Source organism: Alligator sinensis, unplaced genomic scaffold (assembly GCF_000455745.1).
Source record: "Alligator sinensis unplaced genomic scaffold, ASM45574v1 scaffold544_1, whole genome shotgun sequence".
Lineage (NCBI taxonomy): Eukaryota > Metazoa > Chordata > Crocodylia > Alligatoridae > Alligator > Alligator sinensis.
The window spans coordinates 2,489,478-2,502,918 of record NW_005841937.1 but is presented as its reverse complement, the minus strand read 5'-3'; the positions used below and the strand labels follow the sequence as shown (position 1 = coordinate 2,502,918).

At 46.7% G+C, this 13,441-nt stretch overlaps 1 long non-coding RNA gene across 1 annotated transcript in view; it reads right to left on the bottom strand.

Annotated features, from left to right (window-relative positions):
• Positions 1-2,000: 2,000 nt before the first annotated feature.
• The window catches only part of LOC112549595, a 41,869-nt gene continuing 30,428 nt past the window's right edge, over positions 2,001-13,441 (bottom strand). Inside the window, exon 3 of the long non-coding RNA XR_003093087.1 lies at positions 2,001-2,114. This is a non-coding gene — a long non-coding RNA (uncharacterized LOC112549595). The remainder of the gene's footprint in view (positions 2,115-13,441) is intronic.

The following is a 13,441-nucleotide window of genomic DNA, read 5'->3' as shown; positions in this document are numbered from 1 at the left end:
TGAACACAGGGCTTCCCCCTTTCCTCCTGCAGCTGATCCAGGATGCAGACCACATGCAGCACAGTCCCAAATCAGGCAAGGGTGGAGGAGGAGGGTGCCACATGCAGCATGAATCCCAGACTAGCTGAGGCAGGCACTATGCACTGCATGTGCTGGATCCTACATGAACAGAGTTGGGGAGGGAAGGTATGTGGGTCCAATCTGGTCCTTGGACTGGCCTTGTGCTGCTCATCTAGTCTGCAAAGGCAGATGAACTTGACAACCCTGTTATACAACATAAATTTAGTACTAATACAAACAGTAATAATAAAATATTAAATAATTAGTTACAAGCAAATTGTTACAGACAAAATGAAAATGGACACTTGGGAGAGTGCAATGTTTTTTATTTATTTGATTGCCTCCTGCCTCCAAGTAGTCATCTTGGCCAACATAACTCACAAATTAAGGTTTATGCCCAGTCTAAAACATGCAATAGTCCTTAACAAATGCTCAATCACTACAGGCCTCACATAATCATCACCCAATGTTTGATATCCCTTCAATCAATAAGGTAAGAGGATAAAAAAATGAGAGCCAACAACAACCATCTTCAGCATTATCTGTTCCTTTGCTTCTCATTCTTCTCAATCAGATTTCTTCCAGCAATATATTATGAATTCTCAAAAAGCCTCACTCATTGCAAACACAAGGACATTCTATAACTCAGAGGTGTCACACTCTGGACCTGAGCTGATTGATCTGGATCAGGACCTGGATGTGGTGGAGCAAGTAACTGTGGTGGGGCAAATGGTACTGTGTCCGCATAGCCATTGCTTGCCCTTTGCTGCCAAGTGCTGTTCCCAACAGGGCCTTATAGCCCTGAATTCTGATATGGCCCACAAGTCCTGACATCCCTGATATAGGTAGTTTAGACTGTAAAACAACATACAGGACCACACCAGAAGAGTCTTCTCATAATGGCCATTCTCCTTGTCATATTCAATTGTGCTTCTTAGCAGCTACTAATTAACATAGGCATAGTTTAGGAAATCCCCCCTTAGAGTCTTCTGTGTTTTTCAGAAGTCCAAAAGATGCAGGCAAGCTCATTTCTGACATCCATGAATGACTGGTGCCTCTTGAGACTGAGGGGGCACAATTTGTGGGCAGCAGCGTTGGTGGCAGGGTGGCGAGCAGTGACCGCCTGCAGAAGGCAGCAGCAGCAGCCAATCTTAGTGGGGGGCACATGCCCCCCTGTACCCTCTCTATGAGTTGCCTACACTGACATCATATTATTTTATGGGCTTTAGCTCTGTGCTGAACAGTAGCAAATGGTGCCAGGCTTAGGCACATGCAGCGAAGAAGTAAGTGGGCAAGACTTACGTCTTCAGCAGTGGTCCTGGGCTTAGCAGGAGGGCATTACAGACATGACCTAAAGTTTCTGCTGTGCTTTGTGATCAGAGAGAAGCATATGGTCCTAGACAACAGCTACATGGAATTGTAGCTTTGCTTACCCCTTTGAATTTATATTCTAAATATAGTATTTTTAATTATTATCCCACAGGGATTTTTTTGCTAGATAGGTTCCTGTTGGATGTCTTTTCAGAATCTCAAGCTGAAGTCATGATGTGGATGATTAGGTGCAAAAACAACCAAGAAAGGGTCGTTGGTCCAGACCCAACTTCATGTCACAGTGAATATAACTCTTTTCTTTTTGCCTTTACTGTATGCCAGCCAGAATTTAGAAATAAACTGTAGAATGATAACAATCAGCTGCTGGTGATAGTTCTGTCTGGATGTGTCATTTCCTACTGCAGCTAACATCTTTCTGAATGTATTTTCAGGCTTGTTCTCAGGTGAAATGTCCTCATTTCCACCATGATAAATATCTGTGCACTGAAAGTGGTAAAATTCCAACCTCCAGCTAAAGCAGGGATTTTTTCTCATTTGTTTGTCCTAAGCAGCATTTATGAATATATCACATTTTTAATTTTACAGTGAATTATGTGCTACAAACTCACCCTGAGTTTTCCTTCCTATTTATTTGTTTTGTATGCAGCAAGGCTGTGGGTTCATTGCTTCAGGTGCAGCTGTTATTTGAACAGATTTTTTCCTTATAAGTATCCTTATAAGTTCTATGAAAGAAATAAAATGTGAATGTGAATACTGCAGGCTAAAAGTACATTCAAGATGACAAGAAGACACATGGGAGAAAGACAAATACATAAATATGCAACATTGAAAGGACTCGGAAATATTTGATTTCCAGCTTAATTTTTTTTATTGTCTCAATGACAAAAGAGCATATTCTCCTCCCAGTTATACACATGCAATGCCACTGTTGTCACAGGTACAAAAAGAGAAGTTTTGGCCTGCCACACTTAAGTTGCTATAATTATAAATGTTACAGGATCACTTGGACTGGCTCTATACTGAGGAGCTCCTGGGAACTGGTGAAAAAAGAGCCCCTCCAAAGAACTAGTGTCAACAGAGGCTGTAACTGAGGGACCAGCTTGCTGCTGCTAGTCATACTGGTAGAGTTACTAATGGAAAAAACAAACAGCAGGTGCCTCTGATCATATTGAAAAACGTTTCAGGGGGCTTAACAAAGGTGAGGTATAACATGTCATTGCTCATATGTTATCCAACATATCATCTATGTACATTAGCTAAGATGGTATCTTCTAACAAAAACATGTTAAATATATGTAGCTATAGTTACTTATATTCCTTGACAATGATTTTTCTTTGGGAAGGAAAAGAGCAGTTTTTTTCTCATTGCCTTAAATCTATTTTCAAACAAAATTATATCCAGACACATTTTACTGCCCCTTTACACTACAGTAATGGTGTAAAGTGGCCTGGGTGTGAATGAGACTCAAGCCTGCAGTGGTTTCATCTTTAAAGGAATTATTTTGTATTATTACACATTTTCAAAATCCAAAAGGATCCTCTTTACTTTTTACTCATTATGCCATTCAAATGGTTATAATTGCTGATAAAAGTGTGTCCTAGAATCTCCATGGGTGTGTACAGACATTTTAAGAGGTTAAGGAAAGATTAGATTGATCTAACACCACCCAATCTAAGGCAACTAGGGATGGTGGGGGGGAGGGGGGGGAGGGGTTTGCAAGCACCTTTCCCTCTTCACAAAGTTGGCCTCACAAGGAAAAATTCATTAAGTCCTACTCTTTCTTCTAGGATGGCTTTAAAGTTATAAACATCTTTATGATCAAGTTATTATGAATCTTGGGTTATTATATAGCACAGTGAGTATATCTGTAGATCTGGGTGATCTACACCCAGCCCTTTTTCACTATGGGCTAAGTACAGCTGGACAAAAAGCCTGAGGCTGAATTGATTCAATCTTTGCCAATTACTCAAAGCTGTGTAGATTGAACCAATAAGCAAGTGAACAGACTTTTGATTCTGGAAATGCAGTAACATGCCTGCAGTGGCCAAGGCCAGAAGCCCAGGGGTGCTAGAGCACACCTCCCTGCTTGGCTGGAGCAGACAGCTTGGGCCAAGGCTAGTCCACCCACCCTGGGATGCTGGGGGAATGCGAGTTAACTTGAACCTGGAGGGGATCTGGGACTGAAATTCAATAAACAGATTTAACTCTGGGTCTGTATACAGGGGGGTCAGGGGGAAAGGGATTTAATGGTAGGGGTTTACTACAGGCCACCCACCCAGGGGGAAGAGCTGGATGGGGAAATCTCAGGTCAGCTCACGGAGGCAGTTAAGTCAAGGGACGTGGTCATCATGGGTGACCTAAACTACCCAGACATCTGCTGGGAAAAGCAGTCAGCCAGGTCTGCCGGCTCACCTAGGTTCCTAGCCAAGTTACAGGACCTCCATCTAACCCAGGAGGTGCACAGTCCCACCAGGGGAAATGCCTTGTTGGACCTGGTCCTGACCATGGGTGACAACTGGTGAGTGGACTGTGGGTTCTCGACCACCTGGGCAATAGCGATCATTGCCTACTGGAATTCACCATCCAGTGCAGGGTGTCAAAGGCCTGCAGCAAGGTAGCAGCCTTAGACTTCAGGAGGGTGGATTTCAATGAAGTAGGGAGATTAGTCGGGGAGGCACTGAGGTCCCGGAAGGGAGGGGAGTTGGGAGTCCAGGAAGAGGGTCATTTCTTAAGGAAATGATCCTCCAAGCCCAAAGGGTGACAATCCCAATGCGGATCAAAGGGGGCAAGAGTGCTCAAAAGCCCCCATGGCTCAATAAAAGCATCCAGGAATGTCTCGCAACCAAAAAGGAGGTGTACACCCAATGGAAGGGAGGGACCATCACCAAGGAGGATTATACCTCGATTGCTCAAGACTGGAAGGGGGCTGTTAGGAAGGCTAAGGCAGAGATGGAACTGGGACTAGCAACCTGGATCAAGACTAACAAGAAATCCTTTTTTAAATACATAGGGGGTAAAAAAGAAGGTACTAGGTAACATAAGGCCTCTGCAGGATACGCTAGGAAATCTCGTGGTCACACCAGACGACAAAGCTAACCTCTTTAACAATTTCTTTGCCTCCATCTTTTTGAGCAGGGACCAAGGCATCCCCCCTACTGGGATCCCTGATGGACCCAGGGGTGGCACTGCCAGGCCCAGAGTCTGTGAGGACCTAGTCAGGGAACTTCTGGTAGGACTAGACATGTTCAAATCAGCAGGTCCTGACGATCTCCACCCCAGAGTGCTGAACAAATTAGCAGAGGTCATTGTGGGACCCCTGGCACAGCTTTACAAGCACTCATGGTGCTCTGATGAGGTGCTGGAGGACTGGAAGAGGGCCAATGTGGTCCCCATTTTCAAAAAAGGGAGGAAGGAGGACTCAGGAAACTACAGGCCTGTTAGTCTTACCATGGTCCTGGGGAAGCTCTTTGAGAAAATTATCCAGGAGCACATCTGCGAGGGACCAGCAGGAGAGATCATGCTTAGGGGCAACCAACATGGGTTCATGCGAGGCAGGTCCTGTCAGACCAACCTGGTGGTCTTCTATGACCAGGTCACAAAATCCTTGGATGCAGGTGTCATGGTGGATGTAGTCTCTCTGGACTTTAGGAAGGCCTTCAACACTGTCTGTCACCCCATTCTCATTAAGAAATGAGGCGACTGTGGCATTGATGCCTACATGGTCAGATGGGTCACAAATTGGCTGGAGGGCTGCACCCAGAGAGTGGTGATGGACAGGTCCTTTTCAGCCTGGAGGGATGTGGGTAGTGGGGTCCCCCAGGGCTTGGTCCTCAGGCTTGCACTGTTCAACATCTTCATCAGCGACTTGGATGAGGGGTGAAAAGCACCTTGTTCAAATTCGCAGATGACACTAAGATGTGGGGAGAAGTGGGCATGCTGCAGGAGAGGGACAGGCTGCAACTAGATCTAGACAGGTTACAGGGGTGGGCGGATGAGAACAGGATGGGACTCAATACTGACAAGTGCAGGGTACTGCACCTAGGGAGGGAGAACCAGCAGCATACCTACAGGCTGGGGAACTCCCTTCTTGTCAGCACAGAGGCAGAAAAGGATCTTCGAGTCACTATTGATTCCAAAATGAACATGAGCAGCCAATGTGAGGACATGGTCGGGAAGGTTAACCACACCTTGTCATGCATCCACAGATGCATCACGAGCAGGTCCAAGGAGGCGATCCTCCTCCTCTATGCGACATTGGTCAGGCCGCAGTTGGAGTATTGTGTCAAGTTCTGGGTGCCGCCCTTCAGGAGGGATGTGGCCAGCATCGAGAGGGTCCAGAGGATGGCCACTTGCATGATTGCGGGCAGCAAAGCAGACCCTACGAGAAGAGGCTACGGGACCTGAACCTGTTCAGCCTCCGGAAGAGAAGGCTGAGAGGAGATCTGGTGGCCATCTACAAACTGGCCAAGGGGGACCAGCAGGCTATGGGAGAGTCCCTGTTCCCTCGAGCACCACCAGGAGTAATGAGGAATAACGGCCATAAGTTGACCAAGAATAGATCCAGGCTAGATATCAGGAGGTACTACTTCACAATCAGGGTGGTTAGGATCTGGAACCAACTTCCAAGGGAAGTGGTGCTTGCTCCTACCCTGGGGGTCTTTAAAAGGAGGCTGGATAATCACCTATGGGGGGTCAGATGTGATGATCTGCTCGGGTCCCTTCTGACCCTACCAACTATGAAAACTTAAATCAGTTAAGTCTGATACTACATCCATCCAAGTTTATCTTAAACAAGTTTTGGCCATTTTGAAAGTGGTTTATATGCACTGCACTTCTGTGATGTTATAGATTTGAACTGGTTTCTTATTACTTATACCAATTTATGCATAATTTCTGTCCCTAGCCTAGTAGTTCATTCACCAATAAATACGTTCTTTATTTTCCTAAAAATATTGGGAATTTTCAGTCTACTGTGCCACATATTATCAGTTGAAAAAAATATTTTCCCAGACTAGGGTCGCAAAGTGGAGGAGAAGGAGTTGGTGGAGTGAATATTACTGGTTGCATAATAATATGTACCAGCCTCCCAAAATAAAGCCCTCACCACTATTCTTATGAGCGCTCAAAGTAACATTCTGATTGATAGCAACAATCTATCCTGTTAATACATTTCCATTGATATATCAAACTTAAAAATACATTGAAACAGGAAGAGGGAAATAAAATGCTTTCCATCCTATAGAGTCATTCTCTCTCTCTCTCTCTCAGATGGGAACAGCTTCAATAGGAGAGATTAAGAGTAATTCACTCCAGCATACACAGTTGTCTGATGGGTTCAAATTGCAGCAGGCAAACGAAGGATTTCAACCTGTCTTCTACATCCTGGAGAAGTGTCCTTACCATGGGCAAACTGAATAAATGGGATACAGCAACCAGCTGTACCACCACCTAGATATGAAATCTAAAATGTTCCATTTTGTGCTGACTGGAGTATTATATTTGATCTAAAACATTCTTTTTAGTTTTATTTGTTGAAAATAAGTGGTTTGAAGTGGTTTGGATCAAGTCAAAACTTTTTGTTGATTTCCCACTCTACCTCCTTCCCTGTTTAGCCAACTCTAAGGTCCACACCTGGGCAAACTAAGTTAGATTTGGTACCCATTTTTTACATGATTTAACCTCCCCCTATCCACCTGGAACATCTGTATATACCCTGTGTATGAACAACTGAGGACTGCTCAAGTTCAACACCACCTTACTGACGCATCCTTAGCTAAAATATACAGTAATTGTAATTTTGATGCATTTTTATATCAAACACATACAGTTATGAGCAGGAGTTTAACCAACTTGAGGAGGCAGTCAGCCAATTTTGCAGGCAGTTCACAGGGCCAACTTCCATTTTCAAGGGCTTACCATGGCTGAGTCTCTCCCACATGCCTCTGCTTGGCAAAGGGGCCCTGGTGGTCACTTCCAGGGTTTACCATGTAGGACTCATAAATTTTCTTCCAAATTAAGTTTACTCTTAGTTTCTAATTGTAGATAGCGCAAAGCTGTTTTCAGTTTTATTGTTCTCATAACTAGCAACCTACCCAAATCATGATCATGTGAATTTCACAGGAAAAAATAACTTACTAGAAATAAAATGCTGTCTCCCCAGTGGGAGCCTGCCTAGGGGAAAGCAGATGGAGGCCATGGCACAGAGGTGAGCAAGATAGCTGCTGCCCCTGCCCCTCACCACTGATTGTCTGAGAAGGCTGTCTGTTATGAGACCTCACCCCCCACAGCTGATTGGTGGAGAGGGGCAGGGCTGCATGACAGGGCTGCAACCATTCACCCAGTACTGTAACTGGGAGGCAGTAAAATGAGCAAGATGCTGATCTCCATCATCCCACTCCTTTCCCGCACAACCTAGAAGCCTTGGTCAAAGCAGGCACAGTTCTGCACCCAGTAGCTTATCTGGTGGAGAGGGGATGTGACAAGGACACTCAGGGTGATTCCCAGGAAGCCTACCTGATGTAATTCATATGCAAGAAGCCTATCCCCCCAGTAGCAGCAGCCCCAGGTCACACTGTTACAGCAGCAGCCACAGGGGTAGCAGCTGCTGCTTGTGTAGAGGACAAGGATAGGTAAGTCTTCATCCCCCTCTCCCAATTCTATTCTCTAGAGGTCTAAATAATTCCCTTCCCCCACTCTCCCTCCAGGCACTGAAGGAGCTTGCTATGCCTTTGGCTACTGTACAGGTAGTTATTCCCCCTGATTAGCTTAATATTGAACAGAAACAATAATAGTAAAGTTATGATGGTATAGGCTTGAAAACAAGCTGTGCTCTCCCACTGGATATCCTGGATTAAAGGATTGGCAGCTTTGTTAAAACCGGTGACTGCTTCTGGCATGCCACTTAACTCAGCTACCTGTAAATGGCATCACAACCTACACTGTGGACATTCCCTATGTAAAATACCTGCTGCCTAAGGCTAGGGACAGACATTGCACATAAATCAGTTTCAGTGATCAGAAACTGGTTTAAACCTGTAACAGAACAGATATTCAGTACACATAAACCAGTTTGAAAATGGCTAAAACAGGTTTGAGATAAACCTGGTTGAATGTAGTATCAGACTTAACTGATTTGGCTCAAACAAGTTTATGCAATGTCTGTCCTAGGCCCCTTGCTGGTTTAAGATAAATCAGACACCCCCAACATCCTGGCATGCTCTCTGGGCTGGGCAGGGCTCTCTGCTCCACAGTAGGGCTGGCCCCTCCCCTCTGCTCCCAGGCTGCAGCTCTAGCAACACTGCAGGCTGCTCCCCACCCACCACCACTCCCTGCTAAACAGGAAATCCCCACTTCCTCTGCCTTGTGGAGAGGTGTCTGTGTATTAGCTAGGAGACCACATGCTGGCTATGGTCTGTGCTGAATCGACAGGTAGACTCAACAGGCAGGATCAACAGGTAGCTGGTAACGTCCCTCTGTTGTTTTCTTAACAGGGTGATAAACACTGAGTTAGGGGTGATGAACACTGTTATCAATTCCCTGCTGGGCTAATCAGTGTCCTGCCAGGGCCTGACCTTGCCCCTGTTCAGCTCAGTGCTATGGAGGGCTACTTTAGTGCCCCCCGGCTTCTAGCCTGAGCCACTGCAGGCATGTGCCTGCATTTCTGGGATGTCTGTCCAGTTATAAAACTGATTTAGCCTAGCCAGATTAGACTAACCTGCAAAGATTGAATCAATTCAGGCTCAAGCTTTTTGAATGTCTGTCCCTAGCCAAAGGGCCTAACATTATACAATTATTTTCCTATATTTGTATGTAAGATACTAACAATGCATATTTTACTTATTCTACATTAATTACCTTCTTATACATTTGCATGTTGTCTAGTTCCTATAATGTTTCTCTCTGAGTATCTCTAGAAGACCTTCACTAGAAACAACCCTTCCAGGATCACTCCCACAATTAATATAAGACTTTGTGCATTTGAGCCAGGACATTTAGTAGTTATACTATGTGTAAACATGGAGCCTGACAGGATGTAATCAAGGAAGCTGGTAGTTCATTACATTAGCATGGTAATTCAAGGCGCTCAGAAAATCAAAGACAAGTCGTCGTTTTCTTAAACTTCCTTTTGACCTTTTCTCTGGCATACTGTCTTGCTTTATGTCCTCTAAATAGTCTTAGATTTTTCTTGATACACATCCAAAATATTTTCCTTTGAACTCCCTCAGCAGCAAGCACTCCCCTGCAGAATCTTGTATTATCTCATTTTTTCCTTGTTTTCCTTGACATTCAGTAATCAGCAGAACTGGCCTGGGATCAAATAACAGTGTCAGGGTTCAGTACCCACAACACTACCCAGTGTTCCTGCTGGCATCATAGGATGGAATCTAGGATAGACTTTCCTTAAGTGCATGCCATGTTTGAGTGTCAGACAGCGTATTTATTGCTGCTGTTCTGACATGTTACTTCCATTTTTGACCAGGAAATTCTCACATAGCCCTGGAAAAAGGTTTTCAGACTGAAACTGATGAAGTGAAAAGTGAACAGAAATAGGTGCAAAAAGAAGTAGCTGAATTTTTGAAGATTTTGAAGTCAGTGCGACTTCTAGTGGGCAAGACTGTGACTAACTTTTATACAAATTCACAGCCTAGGGCATTGTCCCTGTACCCATCCCAGTCAACACCTTTTACTTTTCATAACTGGAACATTCAACACTAACTCTATGGCTGGTTCATTCTGAAAACCTAAATGCTGAGGTCTGCTCTTTAGATATAGGCAACCCCCACTTAACGCGGTTTTGCTTACCGAGGTTTCGCTATAGCACTCATTTAAAATACATACCTAGTTTCACTTAGCACACAGAGCATTTTGTTATAACGCTCAATGTGGTGGGTAGGGAAAAGCAGTGGCAGCAGCAATGGTAGTGTCATTGTCAAGTTGTATCAGTGAGTGGCATCCGGCAAGGCCCAGGGCAGCGTGGCAGGAGCCCAGGGTCTGTTCTGGCACATGGTGCTGGAGCAGGTGGGGAGGAGTGGTGGTGAGAAGGGATGGGCGGGGGGGGGGTCCAGGCAGTGTAAGCATGGAGCCTGAGCTGGCAGGGCCCAGGGCAGGGTGGCAGGAGCCTGGGGTCTACTTCAGCATGTGGTGCTGGAGCAGCCGGGAGGCAGGGAGGAGCGGTGGTGGTGGCGAGAAGGGTCAGGTAGGGGGCGTGAGCACAGGGCCCAGGCCAACAGGGAGGCAAGAGCGTGGGACCCAAGGCCACTGCTGGTAGGAGTACAGGGCCTGGACCGGTGCGAGCCAGCACTCAAGTACCCATACATAGTGTCCCCTGCCCCAGGCCACAGTGGGGCCAAGTCTGCGGAGCCCCCCATCCCTGGCCTGCAGCCTGTGACCCATTCCATTCCAGATATGCACTCACCCGCAGGACACAGACACGATCCTGAGCTTTCTCCCATTCTGGCCATAGCCCCACTGCCTTCTTGCCATTAATCCCTGGGCGGGTTGGTCCCCAACTCAGGCCACACAGGTGGGGTGGCTGGGGCCATGCACATGTGCGCTGGTGGCCTGCAGGTGCGGGCCAGCAGGGGCCATTGCAGTGGTGGAACAATGAGGCTGAGAGGAGCCGATGCCCTCCCTGGCAGAGCCTGCACAGTGCCTTGCTAGGAGCATCAGGGCCAGGGCCAGCAGGAGCACAGGGCCAGGGCTGGCAGGTGGTGCAAAATCAATTATATTTATTTACATTAAACCATATGGGAAAATGGGTTTCACTTAACGCTGTTTCGCCTAGCACTCGGTTTTTCCAGAACCAATTAAGAGCGCTAAGCCGGGGTTGCCTGTAGTCTTGTTCATAGCCCTATTTAAAAGCGTCAAGGAACATATAATGTAGTAATTCTAATGAGGATCAATTTATATGTTAAAGGATTATTATTCTATATATACATAAAATATCAGTTATCTGAGGTCAGAATAGTATGCAACTGAAAGAGTCTGAGAACCTATAGGTTAATGAGCTGATGTTTTTCTTTTTCATTTGCCAAGAAATAAAGTTTATTTAGTACAGTTTAGATACTGACATGATATGCCTTTTCTAATCTGCATAAAGATCCCACTGGAAGCCAAGTTATTCTACTGAAACTGGTCACTGAAAGCAGAAGAAAATGCTTAGTCTCTATCTTCATTCATACTGCTGTTACAATAATCTCTCTCTTGCATGCATAGTATATAGTTATATGCATACATTAACTATATGTTAATAATCAACCTGTGGGAGCTGTTTCATCTTGGTATTGTCATATGAATAATTTGACAAAATGAAAACTAAGGATACTGCTGTAGGGAAGAGAACTCACTGGAGAAGATTAAAAGATTAACATGAAAGATCAAGAAATATTTATAGCTTAGCCCCCCTGCCCCGCAGTAGCATCTCCTGGTCACCTCACCCCTGCAAGCACCCCCACCCCCCAGGCAGTATCTCCTGGCCACCCCACTCCTCCTGGCCCTGGTGCTGCCAGCCTGTGTCAAACATATAGCCCGCAGGCTAGATCTGGCCCACAGAGCCCTATCTAACCCACAGTGCTGCTGTGGATCTCAGTCCAGCCCTGCATAAAGTGTATGACCTGCACACAGGCCAGTGTGGGGGCTGGACAGACCTGACATACACACTGAACACAGGGCCAGTCCAGGGTTGGTCTGGCACTCATGCCAGACCAACCCTGCAAACTGGACCCAGGACCGGTCCAAACTGGAGCCACAGACCAGCCACAAACCAGTAGGTCAGGAGTGAGGGGCACTGGGTCAGGACTGGCCAATATTTACAAATGGGTCCTACTACAAAAAGGGTTGAGAACCTCTGAGATAAGGTATTAAACTCCAGAGTAGAGGGATGATGATTAGTTGTGTTTATTTCTATATCAGCAGTGCTCAAAGTGTCCAGGCAGTATTAAAAGTCAATGTGCTTCTGTAAATATCCAGTGCTCCACAAAGTTATAGCAAGGCATAGCCTTGCCCTCTTAGGCTGTCTGTTCAAAAGGATATGCTGCCTGTGAGTGTACATTGCAATAGAAATGGAAAGAGGTGGGTATCAGTAATAAACAGGGATCTGGATTTTCTGTTTGCTGTGGAAAAACACAGCTTTTCTCACTTGAAGGAGAAAACCATGGATTTTCTCCTTTAAAGGAGAAAAACATATATTTTCCTTGTTAAAGGAGAAAAGCCACTGAAAACAGCCATTTTCCCCTTGATGGCTGTCAGCCTTACAGCCTGCAAGGGGTTGCTTGGGATCAGGGGGAGGGCAACTGAAGGCAGGGGCACCATGTGCATGTGCACATAGGCAGGATGTTAAAAGCAGCCCCAGCAGCTGGATGCAGGTAAGTCTATGTGGGGTGAGGGTAGGAGCTCTAGGGCTTGAGGACTGTCTGGGGGAGGTGAGGGTGTATGGCAGGGGTGTGTGGAGAGGATGGATGTGAAGGGAGGCAGGTGTTTGCCAATGCTGGGGAAAGGTATCCAGACACTGGGGCTGTGGCAGGATAGGGGAGGGTTGGGGGAGGTGCCTGCCCCTCCATTGGGGGAAGGAGGCAGGGGGAGCCTTCAGGGGTGAAAGGGAGTTGTATGGCTGGGCTGGCAGCACCAGGGCCAGGAGAAGTGGGGTGGCCAGGAGATACTGCCTGGGGGGTGGGGGTGCTTGCAGGGGTGAGGTGGCCAGGAGATGCTACTGGGGGGTGTGGGGGGGTGGGATGCCATGGCCAAGCCGCTTGGCACAGTGTGGGAGCCTCAGCCCAGGGTGGCGGGTGCCACAGACCTCCCCTCCTCCTTCCCCCAGCCCACGCTGGGGCCAGACGCACCCTGCCACCACCTACACTAGTCCGAGCCACTGCAGCTGGCATACTCTGGCTTGGGTAATACAGGGACAGTTAGGGACCTGCTGTGGCAGGGCTGGGGGGGGGAAGGGGGCTGTAGTTCAGAAGTGAGGGACACTGACAGGGATGGGGGGCAGTGGGTTGGGAGTGGAGACACCAGCAGAGCTACGGGGCTATGGGTTGAGAGAGAGGGGCA